Here is a 22,894-nt window from a genome sequence, read left to right on the forward strand (position 1 = left end):
AAATATTAGTTATAAAACAACACAAGTCAGCAATTGTATATCTTTTCTGGTTTACATTGCACTATTGATAAAACTTAATTAAAAAAAATAGCTGGAAGATTTTATGAAATTGAGCCTCACCGAAAAAAATGCAATTCCGCCAAAAAGAATAAACTCTGGACATATTTTTACCCAATGTAAAATTTGATGGAAACTTACAGTAAAGACACACTAATGAATGAGTACCTTGCATTCAAAATGTAATCAGTTAATCCTTATCCCGTTGAGAATATTTTCATTAACAGTGTCAATCAGAAAGCAAGAAAGATGAAAAGATTTGTAATAATAAAGAATACAGTCAAACAAACATTACAATCTCCCAACAATTTGCAGAGTTACAGATTATAAATCACAAAGAAATTGAATTTTCAGAAGTTAAGTAATTTGGTAAAAATGGATAACGACACATTTCATGAAGTGCATTGGCCAATATTTCTAACTCAGGAGTTTAAGTAGTTTAGCAAAATAGCATGGAAAGTATTACTTTGTTACACGTTAGGTTTCTATAGTACAGATTGGGTTTACAGTCTAAAGGTTTGAACATTCTAAGTGGAATGCTAACTTCAAGAAAAATGAATACAAATAAAAGGCAAGTTCTATAAATGCATTGCTGTATACTGATAAAAATGTACTCAATGGAATATTAGAAGTAGACTTACCATGATCACACGCTAAATTACTCGCAGACTCAATCAAGCTTGATATCAAGCTTGATATCAACCTCTGTCTTTAACAACATCAACTACTCTGGAACTCGTTTCACTTTATGCTTCGAACACTTGAAGACGAGAGGACTCTCACAGCTGACATGCCTTAGCTGAGCATTCATACGTTTGCTGCCAATTATTGTCTCATACTAAATAGTCAGGATCTTGCCAAAAAAACAGAAGCAGGCTTTGTATGAAAAATGTAATTAAAGGGGGCAGAGTCACGATTAAGAAAATGGTTTTGCAAAATGCATTTTATTTGCAGAGAGGAGTCAGTCATATTGGCTTCATTATTGTGTGTGAGCGATGCAGTTTCACGCTTTGATGTCAGTAACTCCACCGCATCCAGCGCTTGTCAACAAACGAAAACAAGTTTGCTAAATACCTTCATTATGAAGACTCTGCTCCTTTAAATAGCCAGAAATGTAATTTAACAAAACATGAAGTTACGTGCGATTTCCAGCGGGTGTCACCGGATACCACACAACTAATTGAAATCACATGCAACAAAAAATGCTTTCATATTGCACAATAGGTTTTTTAAAAACAAGGTGGAAAACACAATATTGCTGCAGATTGTTGCACCGCTTTGTACATTTAATTCGACATCCAAATTATATTCAACTTCCGTGATGCTGCAACCCAATCAAGTGAGGATGATTTTATTCTCATGAGTTCAGATGTGACTGGAAAATACTCGTGTTTGGGAATAATGTGCAGATTCTGTCTTAATCAGGTCAAATTATTTCTCCTTCCCAGGATACTGCGTCCAGGATGCCCTGTGCTACACATAACTGCACACAAAATACCCTCTTCCAACAGAGATAGACCGGGCGTTGCAATATGGGAGACTGATCGTACATTCTGCTTCCATGGGTTCTTCCCCACCCTTCAAACTGCAACACTTTCCTCTGTATTTGATCATGGATACAATTATTGAAACATTTTTGTTACACTATTTTCCCTGCAACTTACTAAATCTTTAATAACTAACTCCCGATGGGAAAGGAAATTAGTTTGTTACTGAGATTTTAAATTGAATAGAAGTTCACAAGTGAAATTATTCAGATTATATCATCAGTTTTGCATCTCTGTGGATGGAGTAAGTAATAATAGCCACCAACTAGGCCAGTCAATTATTAGAGACAAAAGGCAGTTAGCAGGAATCTGTCTATATAATTGTAAGTTCTGCATCTGTTGTGTTTGGGTAAGGGAGGAGCGTGAGAGAGACAGCAGAGTAAAGAAGAGAATTACTGAAAAAGTGATTGGTAAAAGGTGAAAGAGAGGGAGTCAGACATAGATATGCAGACAATACGATGAAGAAACTATGAGAAAGAAAAAAGAAAAAGGAAGAGAAAAAAGAAAGTAGAAAGCAAGCAGAAAGACAGAAATAGAATTACATAGAATTTTACAGCACAGAAACAGGCCATTCGGCCTAACTGAACTATGTCGGTGTTTCTACTCCACACGAGCCTCCTCCCATCCCTCTTCACCTCACCCCATCAACATATCCTTCTATTCTTTTCTCCCTCATGTACTTATCCAGCTTCTCCATGTCGTAGCGAGTTTCACATTCTCGCCATTTTTGGGTAAAGAAGTTCTTTCTGAATTCCCTATTGGATTTATTAGTGACTATTTTATATTTAAGGCTCCTAGAAAAGGAACATTGGGCTAGAATTTCCTATGGCTTACCGCCCGGTTTCTGGGCGGTGTTGGCCATTGTGAGCAGTAATCAGGTGAATGTAATATTCCTTATCTGAGGTACGCCGTCGGTTTCGAAGTCCCGTTGGGGAGAGGATCACTGGCGTGCACCATCCACAGATCGCCCTGACATGATTTTTGGCTGAGCAGTGACCTGTAGGTAAGTATTTTTTTAAATGCCCCTGAAGATCAGCGGAGCTGGACAGTAGGTAAGTAAGTCTGCAAGAAAAAGGTAAGTGATTGGTTTTTTACTATTTATTTTCAAAATCTGTTGGGGTGATTTAATTTAAAAGTGTCTTAGGAATGTTTTTTGGATTTTTAGTTAGGTTTTTTGAAAAATTATTTTAATTCTTTTTTTGGTGTTGGCCCCAACCAACCTTGGAGTAAATTTTTATAGATTTTTAAAATTTTCGCCCATTTTCTTTAGGCCCAAACTAGCCCAAATTGCACGTTTTCGCCCAGATTGGGGGTGCAAGGTCCATATTTTTTGCTGGGCGGATTTAAAAAAAAATTTTCGGAAAGTTTTTGCCAGTGATAATCTTAGTGATTTTTTGGCCAGCAATCGGGCATTGATGGACTTTGGGGATATTATGTGGAAACTTTTTTTTGCTGATTTTCACAAATAAATTCCTGGACTTTTCTAGTTTGATAAAAAAATATTTCTTCCCCATTCTGACCTGCAAAAAGACCTCAATGGATCCTGAGAGGGGTTTGCATTGTGTTGGTGACACCATCACATATGTCATGATGATGTAGTGCACAATACGTGCAGTAAGATGTGTATCCTGTGACCCAACTTTCAGCAGCAAAGTTTGAAAAGAAAATTACTTGAGGCAACTTCAACAAGCAGCTGGAAGATTTTGAGAGAGTTTTAAGGTGCTTGACTTACCTGACCAAGGTGGCAGGCATCATTCTGATAACTGATTGCACAAGCACAGCCTCAAATACACCACTGATCAACATTCAGAGACTCAATTCAGCAAAGTAAGAGCGTTAATGGTTAATAAGGGAGATGACACAAGAAAGGCGTTCAAGGAGGCGGAGCGGCAGCGTCGAGGAGGCATATAAAAGGCCCAACGTCGTCGGGGAGGTCAGCAGATCGAGAAGGTGGAGCGGCAGCGCCGAGGAGGCCTATAAAAGGCCCAATGTCGTCAGGAAGGCCAGTGAGAGTTCGAGGAGGTGGAGCCACAGTGTCGGGGAGGCCTATAAAAGGCCCAACATCGCTCCCAGTGTCCCTGACGACTACATGTGCAGGAAGTGTATCCTACTGCAGCTCCTGACAGACCGCATTGCGGCACTGGAGCTGCGGGTGGATTCATTCTGGAGCATCCATGATGCTGAGGATATCGTGAAGTGTAGTGAATTGGCCATATCGCAGGTAACGGTTACACAGTCAGATAGGGAATGGGTGACCAACAGGAAGAGCAGTGGAAGGAAGGTAGTGCAGAGGTCCCATGCAGTCATCCCCCTCCAAAACCAGATACACCATTTTGGGTACTGTTGCAGGGGATGACTCATCAAGGGAGGGCAGCAGCAGCCAAGTTCATCGCACCGTGGGTGGCTCCACTGCACAGGAGGGCAGGAAAAAGAGTGGGAGAGCTACAGTGGTAGGGGATTCTATTGTAAGGGGAATAGATAGGCGTTTCTGCGGCTGCAACCGAGACTCCAGGATGGTATGGTGCCTACCTGGTGCAAGGGTCAAGGATGTCTCGGAGCGGCTGCAGGGCATTTTGGAGGGGGAGTGTGAACAGCCAGTTGTTGTGGTGCTTATAGGTACCAACAATATAGATAAAAAGAAGGATGAGGTCCTACAAGCTGAATTTAGGGAGCTAGGAGTTAAATTAAAAAGTAGGACCTCAAAGGAAGTAATCTCAGGATTGCTACCGGTTCCATGTGCTAGTCAGAGTAGGAATTGCAGGATAGCTCCGATGAATACATGGCTTGAGGAGTGGTGCAGAAGGGAGGGATTCAAAATCCTGGGACATTGGAACTGGTTCTGGGGAGGTGGGACCAGGACAAATCGAACGGTCTGCATCTGGACAGGATTGGAATCAATGCCCTAGGGGGAGTGTTTGCTAGTGTTGTTGGAGAGGGGTTAAACAAATATGGCAGGGGGATGGGAACCTATGCAGGGAGATAGAAGGAAGTAGAATGGGGGCAGAAGCAAAAGATAGAAAGGAGAATAGTAAAACTGGAGGGCAGGGAAACCCAAGGCAAAAATCAAAAAGGGCCACATTACAGCAAAATTCTAAAGGGGCAAAGTGTGTTAAAAAGACAAGCCTGAAGACTCTGTGCCTCAATGCAAAGAGTATTCGTAATAAGGTGGATGAATTAACTGCGCAGGCAGCAATTAACAAATATGATATAATTGGCATCACGGAGACATGGCTCCAGGGTGACCAAGGCTCGAAACTCAACATCCAAGGGTATTTAACATTCAGGAAGGATAGACAGAAGGGAAAAGGAGGTGAGGTAGCATTGCTGGTTAAAGAGGAAATTAACGCAATAGTAAGGAAGGACATTAGCTTGGATGATTGGAATCTGTATGGGTAGAGCTGCGGAATACCAAAGTGCAGAAAAAGGTAGTGGGAGTTGTGTACAGACCACCAAACAGTAGTAGCAAGTTGGGGACTGCATCAAACAAGAAATTAGGGATGCGTGCAATAAAGGTACAGCAGTTATCATGGGCGACTTTAATCTACATATAGATTGAGTTAACCAAGTTGGTAGCAATGCGGTGGAGGAGGATTTCCTGGAGTGTATTAGGGCTGGTCTTCGAGACCAATATGTCGAGGAACCAACTAGAGGCCATCCTAGACTGGGTGATGTGTAATGAGAAAGGACTAATTAGCAATCTTGTTGTGTGAGGCCCCTGGGGAAGAGTGACCATAATATGGTAGAATTCTTTATTAAGTTGGAGAGTGACACAGTTAATTCAGAGACTAGGGTCCTGAACTTAAGGAAAGGTAACTTCGATGGTATGAGACGTGAATTGGCTAGAATATACTGGCGAATGACACTTAAAGGGTTGATGGTGGATATGCAATGGCAAACATTTAAAGATCACATGGATGAACTTCAACAATTGTACAACCCAGTCTGGAGTAAAAATAAAACGGGGAAGGTGACTCAACTGTGGCTAACAAGGGAAATTAAGGATAGTGTTAAATCCAAGGAAGAGGCATATAAATTGGTCAGAAAAAGCAGCAAACCTGAGGACTGGGAGAAATTTAGAATTCAGCAGAGGAGGACAAAGGATTTAATGAGGAGGGGGAAATAGAATATGAGAGGAAGCTTGCTGGGAACATAAAAACTGACTGCAAAAGCTTCTTTAGATATGTGAAGAGAAAAAGATTAGTGAAGACAAACGTAGGTCCTTTGCAGTCAGAATCAGGTGAATTTATAATGGGGAACAAAGAAATGGCAGACCAGTTGAACAAATACTTTGATTCTGTCTTCACGAAGGAAGACACAAATAACCTTCTGGAAATACTAGGGGATCGAGGGTCTACAGAGAAGGAGGAACTGAAGGAAATCCTTATTAGGCAGGAAATTGTGTTAGGGAAATTGATGGGATTGAAGGCCGATAAATCCCCAGGGCCTGATAGTCTGCATCCCAGAGTATTTAAGGAAGTGGCCCTAGTGGATGCATTGGTGATCATTTTCCAACAGTGTATCGACTCTGGATCAGTTCCTATGGACTGGAAGGTAGCTAATGTAACACCACTTTTTTTAAAAAGGAGGGAGAGAGAAAACAGAGTAATTATAGACCAGTTAGCCTGACTTCAGTAGTGGAGAAAATATTGGAATCAATTATTAAAGATGAAATAGCATCACATTTGGAAAGCAATGACAGGATCAGTCCAATTCAGCATGGATTTATGAAAGGGAAATCATGCTTAACAAATCTTCTAGAATTTTTTGAGGATGTAACTAGTAAGGTGGACAAGTGAGAACCAATGGATGTGGTGTATTTGGACTTTCAAAAGGCTTTTGACAAGGTCCCACACAAGAGATTAGTGTGCAAAATTAAAGCACAAGGTATTGGGGGTAATGTACTGACGTGGATAGAGAACTGGTTAGCAGACAGGAAGCAGAGAGTCAGGATAAACGGGTCCTTTTCAGAATGGCAGGTGACTCATGGGGTGCCACAGGGTTCAGTGCTGGGACCCCAGCTATTTACAATATACATCAATGATTTAGATGGAGGAATTGAGTGTAATATCTCCAAGTTTGCAGATTACACTAAGCTGGGTGGTGATGTGAGCTGTGAGGAGGATGCTAAGAGGCTGCAGGGTGACTTGGACAGGTTAGGTGAGTGGGCAAATACATGGCAGATGCAGTATAATGTAGATAAATGTGAGGTTATCCACTTGCGTGGCAAAAACACGAAGGTGGAATATTATCTGAATGGCGGCAGATTAGGAAAAGATGAGGTGTGACGAGACCTGGGTGTCATGGTACATCAATCATTGAAAGTTGGCATGCAGGTACAGCAGGTGGTGAAGAAGGCAAATGGTATGTTGGCCTTCATAGCTGGGGGATTTAAGTATAGAAGCAGGGAGGTCTTACTGCAGTTGTACAGGGCCTTGGTGAGGCCTCAACTGGAATATTGTGTTCAGTTTTGGTCTCCTAATCTAAGGAAGTACATTCTTGCTATCGAGGGAGTGCAGCGAAGGTTCACCAGACTGATTCCTGGGATGGCAGGACTGACATATGAGGAGAGACTGGATCGTCTGGGCCTGTGTTCACTGGAGTTTCGAAGGATGAGAGGGGATCTCATAGAAACATATAAAATTCAGACGGGACTGAACAGGTCAGATGCAGGATGAATGTTCCCGATGTTGGGTAAATCCAGAACCATCGGACACAGTCTAAGGATAAGGGGTAAATCATTTAGGACTGAGATGAGGAGAAATTTCTTCACTCAGAGAGTTGTTGACCTGTGGAATTCTCTACCGCAGAGAGTTGTTGATGCCAGTTCATTGGATATATTCAAGGGGGAGTTAGGTATGGCCCTTACGGCTAAAGGGATCAAGGGGTATGGAGAGAAAGCAGGAAAGGGGTACTGAGGTGAATGATCAGCCATGATCTTATTGAATGGTGGTGCAGGCTCGAAGGACCGAATGGCCTACTCCTGCACCTATTTTTATATGTTTCTATGTTTGTATGTTAGGTGCTGAAGCTGCGGGCCCCCTGCCACCCAAACCCCTTGGAGTGAAGGGCAGGGACAGCAGCGACTCTCAGACAATTGGAGGGCCTCTAGGAAAAACAGCAGCAGAGAACTGCAATGTGTTATTGCCAATTCCATTAGTTGGCACACAACCACTGAATGTTGCAAAATGCTTAATGGCCTTAATAAATTAGGCAAAGGAAGAGGACCCGTAATAGTTTACAGAGCAGAAGAGACCATTCAGCCCATTACATCTATGCTAACTCATAGACTAGAACTATCCCAAATTAATTGCATTGCCAACCACATTTTCCAAGAATGCACTGTCTGTTTCTTTCTGCTCATTAGCCTTACATACAAGTATTCTTTGCCTGTACCTGTAGCAGAAGGGAGGTAAGGCCAGGTTGTCTGTGCTGCAGCACAAGGGATGCAGACAACAGCAGGTCCATCTCAGGATTTAGTCGCTATGAAATGACGGCCACCTCAGTCCCAAGAAGCTCACAGCAGCCAGCCATACCAGGCCATTCTGCCACTCAATTAACATCTGGAAAGATAATTAGTTTACATACCTGGCACCAAGGGGAGGCATAATGATAAGAGGCATGAAGCACGAGGCACAAACTATGGGCCCAAAATTCCACATGCACTTTTTTTGGCGTAGTTGTAGAGGTATGTCCGATTTTTTTTAGTGGCCAAGTTTCGCCGGAATAAACTTTGAATTTGGAGCGACGCAGATTGTCCTTGAGCTCTGTGGGTGGAGCTTAAGGTCTGCGCCAAAAACTAAGGTTGCCAGGGTAACGAGAGATGTACTGAAGGGCTGAGGCTGCAAAGTGAAACATACAAGATGCAGCAAGATATAAGCAATTGTGGAATAATAAAAACAGAACATGCTGGAAATCTCAGCAGGTCAGGCAGCATCTGTGGAGAGGAAGCAGAGTTAACGTTTCGGTTCGATGACCCTTTGTCAGAGCTGGAGAGTGTTTGAAAAGAACAGATTCTTAACAAGCACTGAAAGGGGGAGGGGAAGAAAGAACAAAAGGGAAGGTCTGGCAATGTAAAAAGAACCTTGGCCAAATAGTTTCTGTTTTGTATCTGTAAAGCATGCACTCCCATGTTCCGCCACCAGGGAGCGCATTCCCTGAAGTCCCAAGGGATCCCAGCATCCCTTGGGAGCACTGTATATAAGCCGGCCCCTAAGGCCTGTTAGTCACTCTGGAGTGTCTTAATAAAGACTGAGGTTACTGTTACTTTAACCTCCCTGTGTGCAGTCTCATCTGTGTTAGGAACACAACAACTGGCGACAAGTACATGAATCCAACGCAAAGATGCAGCAAACTGTGGGCATCCTGGAGAAGTTCTCGGAGGGTGAGGACTGGGAAGCCTATATCGAACAGCTAGACCAGTACTTTGTAGCCAACGAGCTAGACGGAGAAGGAAGCGCTGCAAAAAGGAGAGCGGTCCTCCTCACGGTCTGCGGGGCACCGACCTACAACCACATGAAGAATCTTCTGGCTCCGGTGAAACCCACAGATATGTCGTATGAGGAGCTGTGTACACTGGTTCGGGAGCATCTTAACCCGAGGGAGAGCATGCTGATGGCGAGGTATCGGTTCTATACATACCAGCGATCTGAAAGTCAGGAAGTGGCGAGCTACGTCGAAGGGCTAAGGCGACTTGCAGGACAATGTGAGTTTGATGGCTACCTGGAGCAAATGCTCAGAGACTTTTTTGTATTGGGCATTGGCCAAGAGACCATCCTACGAAAACCTTTGACTGTAGACACCGACCCTCAGTAAGGCCATTGCAATAGCACAGCCGTTTATGTCCACCAGTGATAATACCAAACAAATCTCTCAACACATAAGTGCTAGCAGTGTTCATAAATTAACTGGAACTGTGTTTGCGAGCAGAAATGTACAGGGCAGAAACTACGGGCCCAAGTTTCCACATGATTGGCGCCTGATTTTTAGGAGCAACTGGTGGAGAACGGACTACCTTAGAAATTGCAATTCTCCACATTTTTTTTTCTGCAGTTCTCGTCAGTTCGAACAGTTCCACTTTGGAACAGAATTTTTTCTTCAAAAGGGGGTGTGTCCGGCCACTGACGCCTGATTTCAAAGTTTCCACAGTGAAAACGTACTCCAAACTAACTTAGAATGGAGCAAGTGAAGATTTTTGTAGAACTGAAAAAACCTGTTCTACACATTAAAAAATCAGGCGCAGGTTACAAATTAGGCATAGGGGAGGGGGGGGGGGGGAAGGGAAATCATTAAATTCTACAATAAATCCTTATTTATACTTATACATATATTATACAAATAAATCCAACCTGAATAAAAATTTATAAGCAAAGAAAAGATTAAATAAACCATGTTCCTACCTGTGTGAAAGTGCTTCAGGCAGGCCTTTAAGAAGCAGTTTGCCGTCGGGACCGAAGGCTGAACGGGCCGGGCCCGAGATTTCGGGCAGGGCCTGTCCCCAGCACCAGAGGTAGGTGGCGTTGGGTCGGGTCGGGGAGAGAGGTTCGGTTCGGGTCGGCGGGGGCAGGGGGGCGGGGAGAGGGGAGAGGGAGGTCAGGTCGGGGAGGGAGGTGGGAGGTCGGGGAGGGGGGAGGAGGTCAGGTCGGATCCAGTCCGGGGGCGGGGGCGGGAGTAGAGTCGGGTCGAGTCGGGTGGGAGCGGGAGCGGCAGCGGCAGCGGCAGACGGGTCGGGTCGGGTCCGGGGGGTGAGGGGGGGAAGCAGGAGTGACAGGCGGGTCGAGTCGGGTCCGGTCGGGGGGGGGGGGGGGTGGGGGAAGCGGCAGCGGCAGACGGGTCGAGTCGGGTCCGGTCGGGGGGGGGGGGGGGGGTGGGGGAAGCGGCAGCGGCAGCGGCAGACGGGTTGGGTCCGGTCCGGGGGCGGGGAAGCAGGAGCGGCAGCGACAGGCGGGTCAGGTCGGGTCCGGTCCGGGGGGGGAGCAGGAGCGGCAGCGGCAGACGGGTCGGGTCGGCGGGGGGGAAAGCAGGAGCAGGAGTCGGCAGGAAGCAGGAGCTGGCCCACTGTAGCGCGCATGTGCAGAGATCCCGGCACTGTTTTCAGTGCAGGGACATGGCTCCGCCCCCCTACAGCTCCTGCTGCACCGCGCTGAGGGCCAGAGGACCTGCAGGGAGGTGGAGAATACGGAGGGTTTTTTTTAGGCGCACTTTGTGGTGCGAAAAACGGGCGCCCAGCTCGGAGGGACGCCCGTTTTTTATCGTGTGGAAACTTGGGCCCTATGAGTCTGCAACTGCCAGCAGGCCTCAGGTGACCAAGATGACTCAGAGTCCGTAACACAGGATGAAAGCAAGGCAATTCACCTCTTGTTGGCGTTGTGGAGGCTTCCATTCAGCCTATTCATGCCATTTCAAAGGGTATGTTGGCAAGAGCTGTGGAACAATGGGGCACCTCCAACGAGCTTGCAGACAAGCTGCAAGCTCTGCAAAACCTGCTAACCACCATGTGGCAGAGAAAGATCGGTGGAACAAAGCAATTTCTTGCCTCAGAGAGAGGAGGCAGATGCTGAAGTACACTGGGTGCACACATTTTCAACGAAATATCCACCTATAATGCTAAATGTAAAATTGAATGGCTTACCCGTAGCCATGGAACTGGACACTGGCGCTAACCAACCCATCAGGAGTAAAAAGATGTTTGAGAGACTGTGGTGCAACAAGGCACTCAGACCAGCCCTGAGCCCCATCCACACGAAACTGAGAACGTACACCAAAGAGCTTGTCACTGTCTTGGGCAGTGCCATGGTCAAGGTCACCTACGAAGGCACGGTGCACGAACTGTCACTCTGGATTGTCCTGGGCGATGGCCCCACACTGCTTGGAAGGAGCTGGCTGGGCAAAATCGGCTGGAACTTGGATGACATCCGAGTGCTATCACATGTTGATGAGTCCTCATGTACCCAGGTTTTTAACAAATTTCCTTCGCTTTGTGAGCAGGCATTGGAAACTTTTCCGGGACGAAGGTGCGGATCCACTTGGTCCCAGATGCATGACCCATTCACCACAAGGCGCGAGTGGTACCTCACATGATGAGGGAGAGAGTGGAAATCGAGCTGGACAGGCTGCAACGCGAGGGCATCATCTCCCCAGTGGAATTCAGCGAGTGGGCCAGCCCGATTGTTCCAGTACTCAAAAGTGATGACACAGTCAGGATTTACGGAGATTATAAACTAACTATTAATCGTTGTACAAAAGCAGGGAGGTCCTGCTGCAACTGTATAGGGTATTGGTAAGGCCGCACCTGGAATACTGCATGCAGTTTTGGTCACCTTACTTAAGGAAGGATATACTGGCTTTGGAGGGGGTACAGAGACGATTCACTAGGCTGATTCTGGAGATGAGGGGGTTACCTTATGATGATAGATTGAGTAGACTGGGTCTTTACTCGTTGGAGTTCAGAAGGATGAGGGGTGATCTTATAGAAACATTTAAAATAATGAAAGGGATAGACAAGATAGAGGCAGAGAGCTGTTTCCACTGATTGGGGAGACTAGAACTAGGGGGCACAGCCTCAAAATACGGGGGAGCCAATTTAAAACCGAGTTGAGAAGGAATTTCTTCTCCCAGAGGGTTGTGAATCTGTGGAATTCTCTGCCCAAGGAAGCAGTTGAGGCTAGCTCATTGAATGTATTCAAATCATAGATAGATAGATTTTTAACCAATAAGGGAATTAAGGGTTACGGGGAGCGGGCGGGTAAGTGGAGCTGAGTCCACAGCCAGATCAGCCATGATCTTGTTGAATGGCGGAGCAGGCTCGAGGGGCTAGATGGCCTACTCCTGTTCCTAATTCTTATATTCTTATGTTATTAAGACACTCCAGAGTGAGGAACAGACCTTCGGGGCCGGCTTATATACAGTGCTCCCAAGGGGTGCTGGGATCCCTTGGGACTTTAAGGACTCCCTGGTGGCGGAACATGGGAGTGCATGCTTTACAGATACACAACATCACTCTCCCCCCAAAGTCAAAGTGAAAACTATTTACAACGTAAGGCGGTCGGGAGCCTTTCTTTCCCTGGTGGACCACCTCGGTACAAATGTCTGATGTGGTGTGTTGGCTGTTCCCTCACTGGGCTGGTGCGTTGTTGGCCCAGCAGGGCTGCTGGGTGAGCCTGGCCTCGCTGTGCTGTTGAGCATGATGGGTTTGATTTCCTGGTCCGCGTGGTGTCGTTGATCCTTTGGGCGTGTGTTGTGGGCTCGAAAAAGGTAGTGTCTGCTGTGGGTTGTTCAGGGCAGTTTGTGAACTGCAGCCTCGTTTGGTCCAGGTATTTTCTGCAAATTTGTCCATTGTCTAGTTTGACTACAAACATCCTACTCCCTTCTTTAGCTATCACCGTGCCCGCAATCCACTTGGGACTATGTCCATAGTTCAGCATGATCTTATTGAATGGCGGAGCAGGCTCAAGGAGCTAGATGGCCTACTCCTGTTCCTAATTCTTATGTTTCTTATGTGTCTTATGTTTCTCGCTGCAGGACCAATACCCGCTACCTAAGGCAGACGACCTATTTGTGATGCTGGCAGGAGGCAAGACGTTCACCAAGCTCGACCTGACTTCGGCCTACATGATGCAGGAGCTGGAGGAGTCTTCAAAGGGCCTCACCTGCATCAACACGCACAAGGGACTGTTCATTTACAACAGCTGCCCGATGGGAATTCGATCGGCTGCAGTGATCTTCCAGAGAAACATGGAGAGCCTACTCAAGTCGGTACCATGCATGGTGGTTTTTCAGGGCGACGTATTGGTCATGGGTCGGGACGCTGTCGAGCACCTACAAAACCTGGAGGAGGTCCTCCAGTGACTGGATCGCGTAGGGCTGTGGCTGAAGAGGTCGAAATGCATCTTCATGGCAACAGAAGTGGAGATTTTGGGGAGAAAGATCGCGACGGCGGCATCCGGCCCACAGACGCCAAGACAGAGGCTATCAGGAACCGGCCCAGGCCACAGAACGTCACAGAGCTACGGTCATTCCTGTTACTCCTCAACTATTTTGGTAACTTCCTACCGGGGTTAAGCACCCTCTTAGAGCCCCTACATATGTTATTGCGTAAAGGTGAGAACTGGGTATGAGGGTAAAACCAAGTAATTGCTTTTGAGAAAACCAGAAACATTTTATGCTCCAACAAGCTGCTTGTATTGTATAACCCGTGTAAAAGACTTGTGCTAGCATGTGACGCGTCGTCGTATGGAGTCGGGTATGTATTACAACAAGCTAACATTGCGGGGAAGTTGCAACCTGTCGCCTATGCTTCCAGGAGCTTGTCTAAGGCCGAGAGGGCATACAGCATGATTGAGAAAGAGGCATTAGCGTGTGTGTTCGGGGTAAAGAAAATGCATCAGTAATTGTTTGGCCTCAAATTTGAGCTGGAAACCGATCACAAGCCCCTCGTATCCCTGTTCGCTGAAAACAAGGGGATAAATACTAATGTCTTAGCACGCATACAAAGGTGGGCACTCGCGCTATCAGCGTATAACTATACCATCCGCCACAGGCCAGGCACCGAGAACTGTGCGGATGCTCTCAGTTGTCTACCATTGCCCACCACGGGGGTGGAAATGGCGCAGCCTGCAAACTTGTTGATGGTGGCGCAGCCCACAGACTTGTTGATAGTCATGGAAGCGTTTGAAAATGATAAATCACCTGTCACGGCCCGCCAGATTAGGACTTGGACCAGCCAAGATCCTCTGCTGTCCCGAGTAAAAAACTGTGTACTGCATGGGAGCTGGGTCAGCATCCCCGTTGGAATGCAAGAGCTAATCAAGCCGTTCCAGCGGCAAAAGGATGAGCTGTCCATTCAGGCAGACTGCCTGTTGTGGGGTAACTGCGTAGTGCTACCAAAAAAGGGCAGGGAGATGTTCATCTCGGATCTCCACAGCACACACCCGGGTATAGTAATGATGAAAGCGCTAGCCAGATCCCACGTGTGGTGGCCCGGTATCGACTCTGACTTAGAATCCTGTGTACGGCAATGCAGCGTGTGTGCTCAGTTGAGCAACGCGCCCAGAGAGGCACCACTAAGTTTGTGGTCCTGGCCCTCCAGACCATGGTCGAGGATCCATGTCGACTATGCGGGCCCGTTTCCCGGTAAAATGTTCCTGGTGGTGGTGGATGGCTTTTCAAAATGGATTGAATGTGAAATAATGTCGGGAAGCACCGCCACCACCACCATTGAAAACCTAAGGGCCATGTTTGCCACCCACGTCCTGCCTGACATACTGGTCAGTGACAATGAGCCATGTTTCACCAGTGCCGAATTTAAAGAATTCATGATCCGCAATGGGATCAAACATGTCATCTCGGCCCCGTTGAAACCAGGCTCCAATGGGCAGGCAGAGCGGGCAGTCCAAACAATCAAACAGAGCCTTAAACGAGTCACAGAATGCTCACTCCAAACCCACCTGTCCCGAGTACTGCTCAGCTACATGCACGAGACCCAACTCGCTCACAGGGGTGCCCCCGGCTGAGCTACTCAGGAAAAGGACACTTAAAACCAGACTCTCGCTGGTTCACCCCAACCTGCATGATCAGGTAGAGAGCAGGCGGCAGCAACAAAATGTAAACAATGGTCGCGCCACTGTGTCACGGGAAATTGATCTGAATGACCCTGTTTATGTGCTGAACTGTGGACATGGTCCCAAGTGGATTGCAGGCACGGTGATAGCTAAAGAAGGGAATAGGGTGTTTGTAGTCAAACTAGACAATGGATAAATTTGCAGAAAATACCTGGACCAAACGAGGCTGCGGTTCACAGACTGCCCTGAACAACCCACAGCAGACACTACCTTTTTCGAGCCCACAACACACACCCAAAGGATCAACGACACCACCCCAGACCAGGAAATCGAACCCATCACGCCCAAAAGCCCAGCAAGGCCAGGCTCACCCAGCAGCCCTGCTGGGCCAACAACACACCAGCCCAGTGAGGGCACAGCCAACACACCACATCAGACATTTGTACCGAGGCGGTCCACCAGGGAAAGAAAGGCTCCCGACCGCCTCACCTTGTAAATAGTTTTCACTTTGACTTTGGGGGGAGAGTGATGTTGTGTATCTGTAAAGCATGCACTCCCATGTTCCGCCACCAGGGAGTGCATTCCTTGAAGTCCCAAGGGATCCCAGCATCCCTTGGGAGCACTGTATTTTAGCCAGCCCCGAAGACCTGTTCCTCACTCTGGAGTGTCTTAATAACATAAGAATATAAGAATTAGGAACAGGAGTAGGCCATCTAGCCCCTCGAGCCTGCTCCGCCATTCAACAAGATCATGGCTGATCTGGCCGTGGACTCAGCTCCACTTACCCACCCGCTCCCCGTAACCCTTAATTCCCTTATTGGTTAAAAATCTATCTATCTGTGACTTGAATACATTCAATGAGCTAGCCTCAACTGCTTCCTTGGGCAGAGAATTCCACAGATTCACAACCCTCTGGGAGAAGAAATTCCTTCTCAACTCGGTTTTAAATTGGCTCCTCCGTATTTTGAGGCTGTGCCCCCTAGTTCTAGTCTCCCCCACCAGTGGAAACAACCTCTCTGCCTCTATCCTTTCATTATTTTAAATGTTTCTTTAAGATCACCCCTCATGCTTCTGAACTCCAACGAGTCTACTCAATCTATCATCATAAGGTAACCCCCTCATCTCCGGAATCAGCCCAGTGAATCGTCTCTGTACCCTCTCCAAAGCCAGTATATCCTTCCTTAAGTAAGGTGACCAAAACTGCACGCAGTACTCCAGGTGCGGCCTTACCAATACCCTGTACAGTTGCAGCAGGACCTCACTGCTTTTGTAATCCATCCCTTTCGCAATGAAGGCCAACATTCCATTCGCCTTCCTGATTACCTACTGCACCTGCAAACTAACTTTTTGGGATTCATGCACAAGGACCCCCAGGTCCCTCTGCACCTCAGCATGTTGTAATTTCTCCCCATTCAAATAATATTACCTTTTACAGTTTTTTTTCCCCAAGGTGGATGACCTCACACTTTCCGACATTGTATTCCATCTGCCAAACCTTAGCCCATTCGCTTAACCTATCCAAATCTCTTTGCAGCCTCTCTGTGTCCTCTACACAACCCGCTTTTCCACTAATCTTTGTGTCATCTGCAAATTTTGGTACACTATACTCTCTCCCCTCTTCCAGGTCATCTATGTATATTGTAAACAGTTGTGGTCCCAGCACCGATCCCTGTGGCACACCACTAAGCACCGATTTCCAACCCGAAAAGGATCCATTTATCCCGACTCTCTGCTTTCTGTTAGCCAGCCAATTCTCTATCCATGCTAATACATTTCCTCTGACTCCGCGTACCTTTATCTTCTGCAGTAACCTTTTGTGTGGCACCTTATCGAATGCCTTTTGGAAATCTAAATACACCACATCCATTGGTACACCTCTATCCACCATGCTCGTTATATCCTCAAAGAATTCCAGTAAATTAGTTAAACATGATGTCTCCTTCATGAATCCATGTTGCGTCTGCTTGATTGCACTATTCCTATCTAGATGTCCCGCTATTTCTTCCTTAATGATAGTTTCAAGCATTTTCCCCACTACAGATGTTAAACTAACCGGCCTATAGTTACCTGCTTTTTGTCTGCCCCCTTTTTTAAACAGAAGAGTTACATTAGCTGCTTTCCAATCCGCTGGTACCTCCCCAGAGTCCAGAGAATTTTGGTAGATTATAACAAATGCATCTGCTATAACTTCCGCCATCTCTTTTAATACCCTGGGATGCATTTCATCAGGACCAGGGGACTTGTCTACCTTGAGTCCCATTAGCCTGTCCAGCACTACCCCTCAAGTGATAGTGATTCCCACAATATTTGGCATGGTTTTTGTGTCTTCCACTGTGAAGACTGAAGCAAAATAATTATTTAAGGTCTCAGCCATTTCCCATTATTAAATCCCCCTTCTCATCTTCTAAGGGACCAACATTTACTTTAGTCACTCTTTTCCGTTTTATATATCTGTAAATGCTTTTACTATCTGTTTTTATGTTTTTACGTTAGACTGAGGTCACTGTTACTTTAACCTCCCTGTGTGCAGTTAGGAACACAACAGTTTCTATAAGTAATATTCTCATTTATGCACTGGAATTACAATTGTAAATGTGACCATCTGTGTGTGCCACCACACCAGACCCCTTCTCTTAAAAAAATTCTATTTTCATCTTTGCAGAGGAAGGTGGCGCACACAAACATGAACTGGAGGAGATTCGGCAAATATTGTGGGAAGGGAGGACCTTGAGACAATCACTATCACTTCGGGGGTAGTGCACCCACTGACACTCCTGGAAGTGAGGACCACTGATTGGTGCTGGCTCTAGAAGGTCAACAACCGGTGCACAAGCTGGGCCCAGCTTCCAGACAGAGAGTAAGTCCTGCAAATTCCACAATCTGGCTTAGCTAAATGTTAAGTACTGTGTGGGCTAGCCACGCTCCGGTTTATTGGATATACTCCCTGTCAGCTATGCTTCAGTTTATGCAATGTACTGTCATTCATCGTGGTTCTTCAAATGAGCCTGTGCTGTGTGAGCCTACTCATGCCACCCTGCCCCCTCCCCTGCTGCTAACCAATCGTCTGCTCTGTTATAATTTGCAGAAGTTGTGCCCACCCCTGAGGAATCACAAGCCTCTGCCACAGAAGAACAATCATTCGCGGAGGAGCCTGACCAGGATGAAGTCTTTAATGCAGAACTTCCACAGGAAGATCAGGACGAGGATGAGTAGGGGGAGCGGGAAGGCCCCAGTGTTGAAACTGTGACACTGAATCTGCAGGAGGTGATGCCGCACGTGGATGTGCCAAGCCCTTTCCAGACTGCTACGACCAATGGGACCCTTCATGGTGTCCCACAGTCCGAGGTTGCGGGTCCCAGTGGGTTGCAGCGTGCCACACCCAGAGTGAGGAGGGGAAAGAGAGCTCAAGAGCGCTCTCCTGAAATGCAGAATCCAACAGATGTGGTTCAGCTTATGGCAATGAGTGGGGAGAGCATTGAGCTTACCCAATCACTCCTGGACACCATGCGTGTGGTGGGTCATGAGATAGCGGGATTGTTGTCAGAAGTAACAACACTCTTGAGAGAAGTGGTGCAGTGTCTCTGCACCTTGTTACAAACTCACACGAGGCATGGATATCTCAGATACGGTCACTCTATGACCTTCACTTTATTTCCAGGACTGAAGAGTGTTGATCCTGGGTGGGACCTCCCCTTTTATACCTGGAAGCCCAGGTGAGGAGCTCACTCCCTGTGGTCAGGGTGTGCATTACAAAGGTACAGGAACGGTATGCATGAGTTACAGTTACATACTTATAGTCATTGCAAGATGGTGAAATATATGACATCACCTCCCCCCTTAGGTCTTTTAGTTTCAGAGATTAAGTCTATCGGGTGATCGCCGCTCTCTTGTGGAGCGCCGCAGTTGTGGCTCTGGTGGCTGAGCCTCAGCGCGCGTCTCTGTCACCTGAGGTGATTCCGGCCTGTCCGAGCTGGCCGCAGGGACTGTGCATGCTGAGGGCTGTCTTTGTTGGTCGTGCGCTGGCAGTGGTGTGGGTGCTATCTCATCATGCTCTTCTTCCGGTTCCTCCGTGTCTGCACTGAACCTTGTCTTTACTTGGTCCAAGTGTTTGTGGCATATCTGCCCATTGTTTAGTCTGACCACCATGATCCTGTTTCCTCCTTTGCCAATTACGGTGCCCTCAAGCCACTTGGGTCCCAAAGCATGGTTAAGAACAAATACCGGGTCATCTATTTCTATACACCTCCCCCTTGAGCCTCGATCATGGAGCTCGGGTTGGGACTGGCGCTTGCCCTCAACAATGTCTGCCAGGTCTGGGTGAATAAGGGACAGCCGCGTCTTGAGCGTGCGTTTCATGAGAAGTTCCGCTGGCGGGACTCCCGTGAGTGAGTGCGGCCGGGACCTGTAGGCCAGCAGGAGGCGCGATAGGCGATACTGATGGGAGGGTCCTTAGATGCGTAGCATGCCCTGCTTTATGACTTGGACCGCCCGTTCCGCCTGGCCATTGGAGGCCGGCTTGAACAGCGCTGTCCGGACGTGCTTGATCCCATTGCCCGACATAAACTCCTGGAATTCATGGCTGGTAAAACACGGGCCATTATCGCTGACCAGCATGTCTGGCAAGCCGTGGGTCGCGAAAACCGTACGCAGACTCTCCACAGTGATGGATGTCGTGCACGAGTTCAATATGATGCACTCAATCCACTTTGAGTATGCATCGACAACGATCAGGAACATTTTCCCCATGAACGGGCCCGCATAGTTCACGTGAATACGTGACCATGGCCTGGTGAGCCAGGGCCATGGGCTGAGTGGGGCCTCCCTGGGGGCATTGCCAAGCTGGGCACACGTCGTGCACCTGCGAACCCAGTGTTCCAGGTCTGAGTCAATCCCCGGCCACCACACATGTGACCGGGCAATGGCCTTCATTATCACGATGCCAGGGTGCTCGCTGTGGAGTTCCCTGATGAACGCTTCCCTTCCTTTCTGGGGCATGACTACCCAGCTGCCCCATAACAGGCAATCGGCTTGGACGGAGAAATCATCCACCCGTCTCTGAAACGGCCTGACTTCCTCGGGGCACGCCCCGTGTGCGGGCGCCCAGTCCCCAGTCAGGACACATTTCTTTATCATGGATAGGAGGGGGTCCCTGTTGGTCCAGAGTTTGATCTGGCGGGCTGTGATGGGGGAGCCCGCAGTGTCAAAAGCCTCAACGGCCATGACCATCTCAGCGCTTTGCTCCGCTGCCCCCTCGGTGGTGGCCAGTGGGAGTCTGCTGAGCGTGTCAGCGCAATTTTCGGTGCCTGGCCGGTGCCGTATGGTGTAGTCATATGCAGCCAGCGTGAGAGCCCATTGCAGTATGCGAGCTGACGCATTAGCATTGACAGCCTTGCTGTCGGACAACAGGGATGTTAACGGCTTGTGGTCCGTCTCTCGCTCGAACCGTCTACCGAAAAGGTACCGGTGCATCTTTTTCACACCGTACACACACGCGAGTGCTTCCTTCTCGACCATGCCGTATCCACGCTCTGCCTGGGAGAGTGACCTGGAGGCGTAAGCCACCAGTTGGAGTCGGCCATCATCGTTATTCTGCTGCAAAACACACCCAACCCCGTAGGATGACGCATCGCATGTAAAAACCAGTTTTTTACAGGGGTCGTACAAAGTCAACAGTTTGTTGGAACACAGCAGGTTCCTTGCATTATTGAAAGCCCGTTCTTGACAATCCCCCCGAGACCATTCACAACCTTTATGGAGGAGCATGTGTAACGGCTCCAACAATGTGCTTAAGTTCGGCAGGAAGTTCCCAAAATAGTTCAAGAGTCCCAGGAATGATCGCAACTCCGACGTGTTGCCGAGCTTGGACGCCCGGCGAATCGCTTCAGTTTTTGATTCAGTGGGCCGGATCCCGTCTGCGGCAACCCTCCTGCCCAGGAACTCGACCTCTGGGGCCAAAAACACGCACTTGGCCTTTTTCAGCCGCAGGCCTACCCGTTCCAATCGGCGTAGCACCTCCTCCACCCGTCTCGACCCGTTATAAGGATGTCGTCTTGGAACACGATCGTTCCAGGGATGGACTTGAGGAAGCTTTCCATGTTTCGCTGAAAGATAGCCGCTGCCGAACAAATGCCAAACGGGCACCTATTGTAAACAAATAATCCTTTGTGTGTTGTGATGGTGGTCAGAAACTTGGATTTTTCAGCCAGTTCCTGAGTCATGTAGGCCGGTGAGGTCCGGCTTCATGAACAGCTTACCACCTGCCAGCGTGGCAAAAAGGTCCTCCGCTCTCGGGAGCGGGTATTGGTCTTGCAGCGACACTCGGTTGATGGTGGCTTTGTATTCGCCACAAATCCTGACCGAGCCATCTGCTTTAAGGACGGGAACAATGGGACTTGCCCAGTCGCTGGATTCAACGGGCAAAATTATGCCCTCTCTGAGCAGCCTGTCCAGTTCACTTTCAATTTTTTCATGCATCACGTACGGCACTGCTCTGGCTTTGTGGTGCACTGGTCTGATGCCCGGAATGATGTGTATCACTACTTTGGTGTCCTTGAACGTTCCAACACCGGGTTGAAAGAGTGACTCGAATTTTTGCAATACCTGCGAGCATGAACTTAGCTCCATGGATGAAATGGCGTGCACATCCCTCCCATTTCCAATTCATCTCAGCTAGCCAACTCCTCCCCAAGAGCGCGGGGCCATTTCCCAGAACAATCCAGAGTGGCAGTCGGTTCTGTGATCCATTATGTGTTACCATCAAGTTTGCACTGCCCAGCACTGGGATGATCTCTTTCGTGTACGTACGTAGCTGCGTCTCAATGTGTTCCAATTTTGGCCTGCTAGCTCTGTGTGGCCATAATCTCCCAAATTGTTGGGCGCTCATGAGGGACTGGCTAGCTTCGGTATCCAGCTCCATGTGCACCAGGATGCCATTCAGTAAGACTTTCATCATCATGGGTGGCATTTTGGTGTATGAGCTGTGGATGTCGGCCACATGAGCTCTCTGAACTTCAGCATCCATGGTTGTTCCCCAGGCCTCATCCTGCATTTGAGACCCCTCGTCTGGTTCGTCTGTACCGCAGACTAGCCCCACTACTGCCTTTTTGCACATCCTGGCCAGGTGTCCCTTGACATTACAAATCCCAAAGGTGTAAAGTTGGAAGATTTTTGCAGCGTGTCTGCTCCCACATCTCCAACATGAGCTGAGATTGCTGTTAACAAAAGGACTTTTCCCAGGCATTCCTCTCTAATGGCCCTTTTGGCTGTTTCTAAGCCTTCTGATGGGGGGTGTTAATTGTCCCATCACAGGATGTATTGTTCCTCGTGATGGCGTGAATTACCGATCCCCTTTCCATAGTCCCTGTTGCCAGGAGCTTGTTGCTGCCTGGCTGGTGTCGAATTGCCCTTGCCTGCCTGTGGAATTCTGTGTCATTTTTATAACATTGATTCCCTGGTTCAATGCAACTTTAAAACCAGGGCTATGTGCGTAGATTAGCTTGGTCTCCTCTTCCCCCGCCATAAAGGTCTGAGCTATCGACGCTGCCCCTTCTAAAGTCAAATCCTTAGTCTTTATGAGCTTCCTGAAAATGCCGGCATGATTAATGCCCTCGATGAAAAAGTCCCTTAACATCTCCCCCCTGCAGGCACCGGAGAACTTACAGAGACTGGCCAACGCCGCAGTTCCGCCACGAAGTCCGAGACGTTTTGACCTTCCCGACGCCAGTGAGAGTACAA

The 22,894-nt window shown here is 47.8% G+C and overlaps 1 pseudogene; it reads right to left on the reverse strand.

The window, feature by feature from the left end:
• LOC139264237 (cytosolic non-specific dipeptidase-like) overlaps positions 1–22,894 on the reverse strand; it is a 60,708-nt pseudogene that overhangs the window by 35,576 nt on the left and 2,238 nt on the right.

The sequence above is a fragment of the Pristiophorus japonicus genome, chromosome 1, assembly GCF_044704955.1.
Source record: "Pristiophorus japonicus isolate sPriJap1 chromosome 1, sPriJap1.hap1, whole genome shotgun sequence".
NCBI classification, from domain to species: domain Eukaryota; kingdom Metazoa; phylum Chordata; class Chondrichthyes; family Pristiophoridae; genus Pristiophorus; species Pristiophorus japonicus.